The following is a 12,190-nucleotide window of genomic DNA, read 5'->3' as shown; positions in this document are numbered from 1 at the left end:
TGCAGTTGATGCTCTGTGTGGCTGTCACTGAAGAATAGTTTGAATTGTTTTGCCTTTTTAGTGGAGTAATCATTTTCTTCAAACTTGTAAGGGAAAGGGTGTCAAGGAGACATGGGAAAGAATGGATGTGGGAGCTGGGAGAATGGGAAGACAGAGTTAATTACATAGAGTTTGACAGCAGAGAAGAAAATTCTGTGCTTTTCAAAAAGAAAAGAATTAACAGAAGATTGAGAGCAAGGAAAATTGTTAATTTCTTTGAGTTGTTTAAATAGTTTGTCAACCTCTTAATGGAGCTCAGTGTGTTAGAAAGAAATAGGAAACAATCAAAGCAGCAGCATGTAAATATCGAGATTAGCATATTCCTGTGTTTTTATTAAGGTTGGGGTTTTTGGAATGATTGTGCTATATGGTTCTGAGCTCTTGTGTTAAAGCATAATAAACTGACAAAATCCCAGTCAGCTTAGCCGGCATTGCTACTTTTCCATCTCTGGACATCCCCCTCTTGCTCAGTGAGAGAGGCAGGGTTTATATATATGGCAATTTATAGCTCTAAAACTATGTATTAACTACAGCTTTAAAACTGCATGGTATTAACCTGCTTATGAATCCAGCTACCACATCTGAAATACAATAAGGCAAATGAAATAGGCAGCTTAGTTGTGTTCAGTGATGAGCATCTGGTTTTTCATTTCCCTCAGTGGAAGCTGACAGCCTTCACTACACTTCTAAAATGACACACATGGAAACAGGCATTTGATCATAAAATACACCTTTACAAGAAATGATGATGATGATTTCCAAAATTCTGATGATTTAAGATTACCTCAAATACCAGTTATTTTTTTCTTTTGTGTACAGCTCAAAGCCTGAGAAATACACATATTTTTGTTTGTTTTAAAATCCCAGGGATTGAAGTGGAAGATATCTTTCCTCTTCCAGTAGTGATCTCTGTTATTCAACTGCTTGCTGAGCAGCTGCTAACATTCAGGTGCAGTATCATGAGATTTATTTTTCATAAATAAGAATTACTTGGCATGATCTGTGCTCCACATTTTGAATGCTTTCTTTGTAGATGAGTAATAATTTTTTTGAAGGAAGGGGGAAAATGTTCCTTATCTTCTGAAAGTTTCCCAGAAAGAGCAGCACTGAAATATTGTGTCACTGAATACCCACACACAAACTTTATCTTGTATGATTCTCTTCATAACAGGCTAAATTTAGGGGAAAAGATATTGATACAGAGTTCCTCAAGGTCAGAAAAAGAACTCCTCTGACATTTACTAAAAATGCAGTATATAAGCAGTGTAGGAGTGATTAATTTTTAAGAGTTACTTTAAAAAGTCATTAAAATGGCTTCTGAAACTTGACAGTTTTCTTCTTCTAGAGAGAGAGAAGAATCAAAAAGGCTAAAGTGCAAGGTGAGTTAGGGGAAGCAAAGGTTCTGCCAATCCATTAGAAGTGGAAGACAAAGGAATTCTGGATCCCTAATGCAAAAGGAGGGAAAATAACGCCGCGATAGCACAAAGCATCGCTAGGTCCAGGGCTAACCTGCTTCTCCTTTATACACAAGCTTACCTGTGAGCAAATATTTACTGCATTAACTTCAGCAGTGCAATGATTACACAGGCCTATGGAAGGGAAATACAGGTCAAGGAACACTTAGGTAAATTAAAAGCATTCAACTCATCAGGGCATGGTAAAATTCCTCCTGGAGAACCTATGAGCCATCAGAGAGTATCCTTAAAATCTTGTGGCATGGGTGAGAACCCACAAGACGGAGGAAGAGCATCAGTAGTAAGATGACCAGGGAAAACTGTAGACAAGTCATGCTAACTTTGATACATAGAAAAATACTATTAGGAATAATTAAAAATACTACCACATGATTCAGAAAGCAAAACAATAAAACAAAAAAGTCAAAATTGACTTGTGGTCAAGGATAAACCAAATAAAACCAATCCAACATTTAGTACACTTGTAAAATCTAGGGGGTGGCATCACACTGAAAAAGGACATGAGCAGAACTTGAAATTGTAGAGGTTTTCCAAAGTCAAAAGAATGAAATGTAATAAAAATGAAATTCAATAAAGGTAGGTGCCAAATAGTATACTTGGATGAAAAAATGAAAAACAAAACAAGGCACACCCAGATAAGCACCCAGACAGGTTACAGAAAAATGACTCAAATTCACTGTGTGAATACAAAGCATTTCCAGAAAATACAAATCTTACCATCATCACATGCAAGACTCCTGCCTGACAGCGACAGGCCCCGGTTACAGTTTTGCGTCCAGTTGATGGTACCAGTTTCTTTAGCAGCCATGTGTGGCTGGGATTCCTAGCGTCCTTCTGGACCCCAAGGCAGTCTGCGGGAGGAAATGAACTGTCCCTTTATGTCGTATATAAGATATATGCAAGAGAGAGAGCAAGAAGTTTGGAGTGCTAAAATAATCACAGTTAACTCTCATAGCCACAGGATTTTATAGCTGCTGCTTTTGGCTATTCACTTAGCATATTTCTGCAGAGTAACTTAAGTCAGAGTTAAATCAAGGAGAGAAAAAAATAACTGTTTCTAAGCTTCTACTGAGATATATCTAAGTGGGTGCAAATGCTATTATTCTCTTTCAAATGACATATAGTTTCTCCATATACAGATGGAATTTTCAATTTAAAACAGATAGCTGATACAGTCCATGAAGCATTTGGTCTTCATCATACTCTATTACTTTGCTAAAAGATAATCTGTAAGAATTTTCTGGAGTTTTCTTTGGGGATTTCCTAACAGCATTTTCTTAAGACATTTCATTTGAGGAGGAGCATTTGGTCCAGAGGTAAGCTGTCTTCTAGCTCTGCTATTTAAGGGAATAGCCAGTCAGCCGTTAAATTTCAGAAAATGCAGAAGTAGCTCCATTTGTGGAGATAACTGCTAGGATACCAGTATTATAAATTCTGTGCAAGCATCATCTACTTTAAAATACTCTAATGCCAAATAATTACAGTAGAGGGTAATTGAGTAACATCTGCAGTTTGGAGTGTCAGACAACTGGCAGTAAATCATTACTGTGTATACACAATGTTTATTTTTCTTAACCATATGTATGTTTTACTGTAATATCACTGTACAATCTTAAGTATGGTACTGTTAAGAGTAGATGCTTAATAAGCAGTAAACTTCAGAAAGGAAACAATATATATATAAACAAACCTCTGTGTGCACAGTTTTCATCTTACTTTTAATATTAGTTGACTTAAAACAAGAAGGAATCTTGTTGAAAGAAACACCAGTAGTTAGAGTTAGTCAAGAAATAAGTCAACAGTATTCACGCATGTTTTCATTTCTCTTTCATCAAAATGTAAGAAGTTCAGATGGAAGCAAAATTAATATTTCAACTGTATTTTTTTACTTGGCAAAACCGCTACATTTTCCAAATTTAAAAGATTTGAACATATTTTGCACATTGCCAATACGTGATAGAATTCTACAACTGGAAAATTTCAAATGATCTCATGTAATTTCTCAGTGAGAATTTGTTATGCAACTAAAGATTAATCTCCTTAATTGCATACATCAGAAGATATTTTTGAGTATATACAAATGAGAGTTGCAGTTAGTTCTTTTAATTAGACAGCAGAAAAACTCTAAAGAAATAATTTCTAGTTATAAAGCTACAAAATCATAACTATTAAATACTGGTGCCTTATGGCATTTGCATCAAAGAATTTATGGTAATTATTCACAAGTAACAGATGTAATCATAGTGGTTAGTATACCACAAATGCCATTAAAAGTAGGCTGAGGTCTTTAATATGCAAGGGGAAAATAGCTAACCAGAAGGTGAGACAAAGTATGCTATTCCATTTAATATGTAGTAGGAAACCAGGCAGGACAGGTACAGTACTACTTCTAGCAGTGGCAGTAAACAGTTAAAAAGAACAACTTTAAAAACAGAATAGTTTTATTTATTCTGTTGAAATTGCTCAATCTATGTTTAAGAAAAATGTATCTTGAAATACTGCTTCATAAGCTAAGCAAATAGCAATGCATGTTTCATCAAGACTAGCTTGATTTAAGTTTCTGTGTTGAAGACACCAGACGTATGAAAGGCACTTAGACATACTTAAATCTTGTTTCTGGCCTAGTACTAAATATAACCAGATATCCCAGGACAAAAAGCAAATAAAGAAAAAGCACAGAAATAAAAGCCTGGAAAACTCTGAGCAGACAAAAAGAAAAAGTAAGCATGGAAAGACAATTTGAAATTAATTTTTGATGGAAAAATTAGCTAGAGAGGTTTAAGGTCCAAGGAAAAGTCATGCAGGTGAAGACATGGGTTCTTTCTTCAGCACCAGACTTTAACAAAAAAAGGAAAGATAAAACATAGACTTCACATATCAGGGAGAGATTAAGGACAAGAAATGGTTGCAAATTTTTCAACCAACTATTTTCATTTAAAAATATGATGTGCTGAAGCTGAAACTGTTCCTGTGAAAGGCTGATATAGAAAAGCTTCTGAACCAATAAAACATGAATCTGAAAAATGTTCTTTATTTTGAAATTTAAAGAAAAAAGTTAAAATTCAAACTCGATACAAATTAAGTGCTTTTAAATGACTGGAAAATGGAACATACTACTTTAAGAAAAGCAACAAGAATGACACAAAAATGTTTACCTCAATTCAGGACAGGAAAGTTTTTGAAATATTTTGCAAGGACAGGAAAACAATTTCACTCACAGTTTCCTGAGGGAACCTAAAATAAAACTGGAGATTCAATTTACAAAGCAAAAAAAGAATCCATTGTGATGTTACCTTTGGCTATGAAAGTTATAAATGAAAATAAGTCTGGATTCAGAACAGTAGCATTCAAGCATTCTTCCGCATTTTATGACTGACACAAAGCGCTTCATTACTTTTCTCCTGCCATGCTAAGCCTTATGCTGCCAGGGGTCAGTAATAGTTAAATGTCAAGGTACAAAATAGAAAATATGGAATATGAAATACTATGGTAAATTAAATCCTGTCAGGCTGCAAAACCCATAGAAAGTGATGTAGGCACTAGGAGATTGAAGAGTTTATGGAACTATGGATAAAGCTAATATTCTGTCTAAAGAAAATAGTTAGCCATGAGAAACTATCTAGCTTTAGCATCAGTTTAGTCTATATTTGTATTGAAACATTGAGAAAGTGATGAGTGATTTTACTATAGCTATTTTGAAGAATGACAAGGTATCACAGCAGATATTCATATAGGCAGAGAATGGGAGAGAGAGTTGTCACAGTAATATTTTGAGAAATTTCAAAAATGTCATTACCATCAGGAGCGCAAATGGAAATGCTAAATGATTGAGCATAGAAAATGACTATAAAAAGAGACAGAGAATTGTGCAAGAAGGTCAAGCCTTTTCCTTAGATGATTTTAAAAAACAACATTTTAGTTCTACCCTATTTTGAAAGTATGTTAAATTAATGTATGATGAGCCAGGACATTTACATGGTGAAAGCAAAGTTAAGACTTGCTAATCCAATTTACCTGCAAGCAAAGGTCCCTAGAGATATTGCCAGCCTTTAGTATTATGAATGCAGGAAGGTCCTTTTAACTCCCTTCTATTTATTTTACTCTATGCTTTCTAAATAGGGTAACAGGAGATGGCCAGTCTGTTTTAATTCGAACCTTATTCAGACTCTTGAACTTGGTGTTTCAGCTAAACAGTGAAAGAAAGCTGTACCACACACTGGCAGTTTGTTAGCCTACCTGTTACTGAAAGCTTAAGGAAGCAGATCATCTTTGAAGAAGTCCTCATCTATAAGGAACTGCTACGCAAGGTTCAAAATGTTGGCCAAATGTAAAGTAGAAACTTTGTGAAATTCCCACAACGATGCAGGCAATTTTAGAAGCACTGTAATTACATACCAGCTGCAAAAAGCGTGGAGGATAGGCATGAATGACAACAGCAATAGATGAAAAAAATTTAAATCAAATGAAACTTTTTTCAGCTTATCAGCTTTCCTGTTTTCTTTAAATTACCTAAAATTCTGATAACAATTCTATTTTAATCTTTGTTACACTGAGAGAATCCTGGAGTCATTTCTCTGGACTCTAACCTAATTAATGTCATCCAATCTCAGTATTTCATTCAAACGTCTCATGGCAGATTTTACTGCTAGAACATATACTTTGGCATCTATTTCAATGTTGTTACATATAAATTATCTTTTTGACTCTGACCTGGTAATTTTGCTTGGCTTGCTTATTCATTTTTGTTTGCCCTCGTTCTGTGGTATCTACTAGATCAGCATGCAGGTAACATTTTCTGTCATGCTAGAGATTAGCTGTAAAAAGAAGAGGAGCAAAAAAGTTCTTTGCTGTTGTACAAATTCATCATATGTACTGATAGCACATTTGACATTTCAAAAGAGATAATATGACTTCTGAGAAATGATAATGAAATGCAGCGTGGAAATGTTATACAGAATCCTAGTTTTACCAGGGTAAATAGAGACAAAAATGCAAGCAAAGGGGGGGAAAAATAGTTAACTGAATGACTATTTCAGTTTCTGAATAATGATGCATAGAATAAAATAATAAATGTTCTTTTGAGGATCTGATTTGAACAAATAACACATATCAGAAAGAAAACACAAGACCAAAAACACAACTGGTTATTCAGTTGCTGGTGTTTCCAGTGGAGTGACTTGAATACTTTTTATTAATATACAGGGTTGATGAAGATTAAAGCGGAACCTATTGTGCAGCTCCTTCACTGACCTGAGTTACACAAGGTCTCTGCTCTCAGAAGAGCATCTGCCCAGCACGGTGGGCACTGTCACCTCAGGGATGAACTCTTGCCAGGGGAACTTGTGCAGGTTTCGATTACATCTCTTAGAGACGGACAGCACCTGGCATCTTAACAACTGGCTCACAGGCTTGCTTTTGACAGGTTTCTAGGTGCGGTTCAAGGGAACTAAGTTCATAAGCACTTGGTACCTGGTTGCCTGCTAATCCCTCTGTAGGGAGCTCGATGGAGACACTCTCAGTGAGCCAGCCCGGAGACTAGGCAGGGCCAGCAGCCCCCACAGCGAGGGTGCTGTGAGGTCTAGTTTCCTTTCAAGCATTTGCGTAGGAGGGTATGTCGACAGGTTATTCTGCTTGTTGTGCGAGAGGAGTGTCAATATTTGCAGCTTAAGCACATTTTATACAGTAAAAAAGCTGCCATTCTCCATGAGATGCTGCTATGACAGCCCTTGTCTGCATCCTTGCTGCTCAGCTCGCAGTTGTTTGCTGTGGAATTTAGGGAACGTGCTCTTCAGACATTTTCATAACTTCTGTTTGTTTGCCAGTAGCTCCATCTTTCATACTGCAGAGAGGAGCAAAGGGCACCAGAAACAGCGGGAAGCCCCACTGTGGGAGAACGTGCGAGACGGCCGTCCCCAGACACGAGCCCGTACGCACATGCAGAGAGCTGCCTTTGGGGAGGGATCCTGGGAGGAGCTGCCTGTGCTGAAACTGGTGTAACTAGCAGTGATGCTTAAAAGCAGCAGTACCTTAACAATCATAGGTTTTTCCTTTTTAAAACAAAGAATTTGAGATATTTGGTTTGTCTTTTGGTTAAGATTTTATGGTAAAACTAAGCACCTCTTCAAGTTTTTCTTCACAATAAAGAAGCCTAGAAACTTTACTACTTTATTAGATGGAAGACAAAATTCTTTGATTAACGAAATTCCAAAAACTGCGACACAAAGGAAGAAAACATCTAGTGTGTATTTTTTCCCCTGGTTGACATGAAGATATAGTCACCATTACAGAAAAAGCCATTCAGATCAGTTGAGAAGGAAGTAAATTCAATCAAGTGAAGTTAATTTTTCTATTTGAATGAAGGTTAGGAGAGACTTATATTTGAGTAATCTAACAAACATGTATTTTATGAACATGATACATTCAGCACTAGTATTAGAATAATGAATAAAACATTCTTAAAATGAGAAAGCTTTGTGAAAAACATTTCGATGTATGCAGATCTTAGGTAAAAAGGCGAATGACAGTGCTATATTTGTCTTTTTCAGTCTTAAGCAATCTAAACAAACAGCTATTTAAAGGAAATTTAAGGGAAAATGTCACTTTCACCCGTACATGACTTGAATTCCATGAATGAGTATGCCTATTACAGCATGCACAAAGCAATAAGGCTTACATAAATGCCCTACATCATCCAAGTAGTCACTTTCTGATCTTCAAAATCCAACAGAATTATTTATAGCTTTGTATGAAATATTCATGGAAAAGTGTCCGTTGCCTGAAATTCCTGCTGAAGTGTAATTTAACTTGTTTTTTGCATTTCTTGCTATCATATTAATTTAGGTCAGGCAAGAGCCAATAATATCATTTGTTTAAAAAACACTGCGGTGAGTATTATAAAGTCAGTAGCCTTGCTGTAGGTATTTTATAAGGAGGAGGATACACAATGAGCCCAATCCAAGCCAACTAAAGTCAATACTCACGTTCCATTTATTTCAGTCTGGATCAAGCTTTACAAGTTATCTTTTTAATTGTACCAGCTAAATCAGTAATTTGCCCCATATTCTATGCCACTGTTATAGGACATCATATTGTGCAATAGCAAATATGTTTCCAAGGTTCAGTAATAAAACAAATAAATCCTGCCATCTTCCCGTCACAATGCCTGCCGCCTACAGTGAAATTCCCTTCTGGTTTAAACATCTTAAAATTATTAATAGGAGTGGAATAGGAGCAACTTGACTGGAGTTACTGTACTGAATGCAGTGAATGCTGTAAAGGAAACGTGGTATAATCTCAGGTATTGTTGAACAGGGGCCAAATTACATAATCTATGCCAATATATTTCACATTAACTTCAATTAAATTTCCTGGCTAAATAAAGATTCTCTTTTTTCACTTTTTCCCCTATCTTTAATGTTTTAGGGTTTTTTTCTGAATAACATGATCTTTAGCTCCATATAATAAATATGCAAAAGGCCTAAAGGGAAGGGATGGTAGGGAACATGCAAATCCAATGAAATTTTAAAATTCATATATATATATATTTTAACAAAGAAGAATTTTCTCTAGAAAGTTTTCAGCTGCCATTTTCACTTAAAGTAGTTCTGATTCTACAGTCACCAGATGTCATAAAACCTCTCCAGCCTTGCTAGCAAGCAGGAGCTGCTTTCATCCACTTGCAAGCTCTGCATTGCAACTTCTTTCTTTCTGGCCCAGGAGAACTCTGGAGTTAATCAAATTTCTTTCTGTCTGGTGAGGTGGCTGGTGAAGAAACAGCTAATCTGAAATCTCTCAAGACCTCTGCAGCTTTCTGCAGGCCAGCAGTCCCCCCGGGCACCACACTGGACCAGCGAAGCAGAACCCAGCAGTCTGATCCCTGTCTGGCATTATTTTCCCAGCAGAGTTCAGTGCAAGCTTTACTCCCATTGACCTCCCCAGTTCAAGATTGTCCTTAAGCTAATATAGTCCGTTTCTGTAATACCAGTTACTAAAAACATACCCCGGAAGTTCCACTTGCCATCGCTGATGCTGCCTCTGCATCATGCCACTGATCACACTGAATTTGATGGACAGCTCCTGCTCTTGCTGACTCAATCAAGCTCAGTCCTGAACATCTCCATCCTAATCCCACCCTTCATACCAACTACTGATTACTAGTTCAGCAGAGGCCTGCTGTCTGACATGCCCCAGTGCAGGGGGAAAAAAAAAAAAAAAGAGGGAAGAAAGTCCCTTAGCGTATGATGCTAATTCACACTCCTGCCACTAGGATTCTCTACTTCCATTTGCAAAGACGTGTAAGACAAGGAAAAGAGTGCCACCTATTTACGTATTTCAGTTTACGTAGATCATAGCACTGTAAATGGATTCTCACCTCATAGAACTGCTAAGCAACGGTGACTATCAAAAACCTACACAGAAGAATTTTAAAATGCTCCACATACATCAAAGCGCTACAGAATTTAACGAGGATTACATCAGGAGCAATCTATACTTGTAAATTAAAAATAATAAAGTTTTATTTTGTAAACACGTATCAGTCAAACAAAACTAAGCCCATTATACTCTGAGTTTCCATATTATTCAGTTCTCCTTTCTTCTAAACGTGACTAAAATGCAGTGGCTGATAATATTGCACACTAATTTTGGAGAAGAATGAAGTTAGGTAACTAATTAGACAGGGAGACACATATGACAAATTTAAATTTTAAATTTAAAGTCCCAAAGTTTTCAACATATTTAAAATACACTTCTAAACATTATCATACTAAGTCATTTTCAAAAAACCACCACTGCACATAAAAGCACAGTGGTTTCTGGACATACATTTCACATGCTGCTCTTTCTTTGCTCATGTCAAGTTTATCTTTCTGCATATTTTATATATATTTATAATTAAAAAGCAGCATTTGCTGCGCAGTGAATCCTAAAAGGTTTTGCATATCGTATAGTACACGTATCATGGATGAAGAACAGCACATTTACTTCATTTTGTGAAAGTCATTTGCACATGATTAAGTGGAATACAGAACAATGCACCCTAACATCAAGGAATGGAACAAGAGGAATAAACAATTACCTGTTTTTTACATCAGGTTGTCATTACCATTTTAAATAATACATCTCCAAAAAATTTCTTGTGGATAATTGAAAGGAAGAAATGCTCTTAGGAAGCAGGTGTTTTTCCCATCACTACCAAATAATTTAGAATGGCACATAATATTTTGACAGCATACATATATAGATATATGTCAGCAGAAATTTTCCTGAAAGAGAAAGTCTCTGCAAAATGTACAATGTCTAATGACATCAAAGGCTTCAAACCCTAAGGAGGCATAGCTGAGACCAAAAATGTGGAGCTAAGAATCAAATATAAACATAAAATTATTTAATAAAATGGGGAAAATAAACTATCATTTCAAATTCTGCCTTAACAAAACAAACTCTATTAAAATACCTGGAAGATAAAATGGCATCATTAATAAGGCTTTGGGCAAACATTTCCTTTCATTTTGATTGCCAGAAGTTGCAGACTCCAAATGTTTTGAACAAGACAGTCTATATAATTCCATGAAAATTTTAATCACTGTGTTTCATATTGCTTTGCACTGAAGCCAGGTACGAGCTATGGATTTCAGATACCAAATGCAAAACAAGGTCAACTGTAAACAAAATCCTTGCTTAAAGATGCACAAGCATAGTATTTTTGCAGAGACGGGTCAAAAGTTCATAGGGAAACCTTGGATCAGCTCATGCTTACCTGGTGCAGAGATTTATTGCAAGCATGTTTAAGGCTTTCAGTTACAATGCTAACATAAGGAGCACTGTGGATATTGCAACGCTAACATGAATAGCATTTAGATTAAAGCCTCCAAGTCACCCAGAGTAGTTTTCATTGTACCAGAGCCAGTTAAACATTGCACACTCATACACACGCTGTTCACATCTTCTTTCTACAAGTAAAACAAAGCTCCACTAACATTAATATTCAGGAAGAGTTAATTATAAGTTTGCACTCCTGAGTGCTTGTGTAAAGCAAACACTTTGGTTTCTGCACTGGGAAAGAAACACTGTGGCCTGGAACCCAGGCAGCTCTTGTGGCCACACTCTCGCCCTTCCTCACCTCACCCCCTCTCCAAAATCAGATTGTCACCTCCCATCTCGTCACATCATGATTAAAATTAGATTTTGCACTGTTCAGGGTAGGGACCTTGTCCTTCTACTTCAGGAGCTGTTTAAGGAAACGTCTCCCAGCGTGACCTGTAATCACTGCCTCAGTGCGGGCAGGAAGTGTCGTGACGTTGCCTGAGAACGTTCCAGGCAGGAGAGAAAGAGGCTGGGACGAGAAGGGCATCTCTGCAGCAACTTCGGCAGCGCTGGCTGTTCCAGCAGTCCTTCAGAAAAACCTTACTGCACATTTAAAGACATAATAACTAAAATTGTGTTCCTACTATTCTTCTGAGTCTCTTATTTATTTCCGCCTTATTCTTCCCATCACTTTTCATCATATTCTAACTTTGAAACTCATTACAGCTCTCTCCAACTCTGTGTAAACATAAATTCATGTTCTTGTGAATTTTTATATCAATTTGTGATAGCATAATTTAATGCTCCACTTACACATATCCGCTGTGTAGCTGCAAGAAACGGACCTGTTTCTATTAGGTTGAGAACACAAC

This window comes from Dromaius novaehollandiae, chromosome 12, assembly GCF_036370855.1.
Source record: "Dromaius novaehollandiae isolate bDroNov1 chromosome 12, bDroNov1.hap1, whole genome shotgun sequence".
NCBI classification, from domain to species: domain Eukaryota; kingdom Metazoa; phylum Chordata; class Aves; order Casuariiformes; family Dromaiidae; genus Dromaius; species Dromaius novaehollandiae.
The sequence above is the reverse complement of the archived record's forward strand: the minus strand, read 5'-3'. Positions refer to the sequence as shown.